Here is a 2344-nt window from a genome sequence, read left to right as displayed (position 1 = left end):
TTTTGTCTCAAGATAGGAGATGAATAGACTTTTGAGTGATAGATAAGTTCAAGTCTCCACATACCTTTTAGTCGATAAAGATCCACCGGTTCCTTGAGTAGTCCTTCGTCTTGTATGATGATTGCCATGGAGTTCTTGAGCTCAACTACACATTCTATCCTAGTCCGAGACCTTAGCTATAGTAGACTAGAAATCAAGACTTATAGTTTTGATCACTAACATTGACAAACATGCTTGAGATAGCAACGCATGCGAGTTCGACCGAGCAATGCTCTAACAGTATGCTTTCGCTTTAACCAAGTTCATCTTATATTCTTGACGAAAGTTAAAAGATGATCATGTGAAAATCACCTGGTAACATCTTACATGATTTGTGTGAGATAATCGTTTGATGTAGACTCAGATCGTTTCATATTGATCATTCGATCACTTGAAAATCGCTTTGATGCTAATAGTTTGTGTGAGACAGCTATTGTCGTCTTCTAAAAATGTTAAAATGATTGAAATGGTAGTTTAGAACACTTAGCCATAATTGTATTATGTACACATTATGCGTACTTGCATATGTGTTGATCCAAGACCGGAATGTAGTATGCATACCCGTATGGATTCTGGCGAGGTCAGGTAAAGTCCGGGAGCTAAAGTATGCTTACCAGTACGCGTACTGGCGAAGTCAGTTGAAGTCCGGGTACTATAGTATGCGTACCAGTACGTTTATTGGATAGCGATTGTGTGAGCTAACACTTGTAGCTTCTCATGTAATTGACAGAGACTACCGGTGTGCTTACAGGAACTTTAAAGAAAACACATTGCGAGGTCGTTTGCAATTTATTTCAGAATATGTTCTTATTTACCATTTTCCATGTTATCATTTACCATATAACCAATTTCAGAATCAATGGTAATCATTGAATGCACAAAATTATTAGGTGGTTTCAGGATAGATGTGAGTGAACTGGCGTTCTTATTTGGCGTTCTTATTCGGAACTCGTGAGCATCCTAACTCTTGCCTACTCATGGAAACAAAATTTGGATGAAACATGTTGTTATAACAATGCGTTGGAGAAAATAAAAGGTAGAAGAAATAGAGCAGTTGATAAATGCAATATGTATTGGGGATTTAAGAAGGGATCTTGCAGTATTTATGACCAAGAAACTAAAAGAGCTAAGGGGGATGGATAGACGAGAGAATCAAGGAGGAGACGTAGAAATTAAATGTGTTAACCAAATCAACAGCGCAGCATAATCCTACCATTAGAACAATTTGGTTAGTGATTTTCTTTCTCTCAAGAACTGCATGATTGGATTTCATTTTTCTTGATTATCTTCAAGGTAGGAACTCAAAATAAAGAACAACCATGACTAGCATTATGGCCAAACCAGAGGTTCAAGGACGGATCATGGCAAGTATAATATGCTGGCTTCTAGGAGTTGGGTGCCTTCTTTCTTGGAACAGTATTGTGACAATACAAGATTACTATCAATACTTGTTCCCGGCATGTGTATTATCGTCGTCTAACTTTTGCTTTTACTCTTGTATTGTATGTAATGTCTATGTGCTTTGGGGGTATGCAACATAGAAATAAAGCTAAAGGAGGAGACAGATCAACTAGCTACTGGACTTACAATTTTTTCTTTTGTTGATGCAGGATTACCATTCGGCTAGAGTGCTCCCAATTGTTTATGAACCTGTTGTACGAACAGTTACTGCTATACTATGAGGCAACACTGAACACAAGAAAGCGAATTATTTCCGGATTTCTACTTGTACTTATGAGTAATGCAGCAATTATAGTTGTAAGTAGTCACCTCCTCTTGTATGTTATCATGCACCAAGCTGTTTCGTATTTTTGTTTGTCAAACATTTTGGCTTTAAATTCGTGTCGCTCTTCTGTTTGTTTCATAGTTGGACCTAGCAACATCTGGAGGTGGGGGGCTTGGGAGGTTCATCGGTCTCTGCTCAATTGTTGTAATTGTTATGCTGTTGTGTGCTATCCTCTATGCATTTGTCTTCGGGAAACTACCGATTGTCAAGTACCACAGATCAAAGGCAGCTTCTGAAGGGTCAAAAACAGTTGCAGTTGATTTGGTTGCGGCTGGCATGGAAATGCAGCAAATCGGAATAAGAAAGGTCATCCTGGGTGCAACTGTGTCTCGTTTCATGCTCATCCCATGTTTCTATTTTACGTCCAAGTATGGAAGCCCAGGTTGGATGATCTTTTTGACATCATTCTTAGGATTAAGCAACGGATATCTCCCACTCTGCGCCTTTACAATGGCACCCCAGGGTTACAAGGTTGGTCAGTTCATATACTTGAGTAATTATAATTCTGTTTTTTGTTAA

The 2344-nt window shown here is 38.7% G+C and overlaps 1 pseudogene; it reads left to right on the top strand.

Moving 5' to 3' along the window:
- The first annotated feature begins 1358 nt into the window (after positions 1-1358).
- Positions 1359-2344, top strand: LOC113312084 (annotated as a pseudogene).

The sequence above is a fragment of the Papaver somniferum genome, chromosome 9 (assembly GCF_003573695.1).
Source record: "Papaver somniferum cultivar HN1 chromosome 9, ASM357369v1, whole genome shotgun sequence".
NCBI lineage: Eukaryota > Viridiplantae > Streptophyta > Magnoliopsida > Ranunculales > Papaveraceae > Papaver > Papaver somniferum.
Note: the sequence above shows the minus strand (reverse complement) of the source record. Positions and strands in the feature narration are given on the sequence as shown.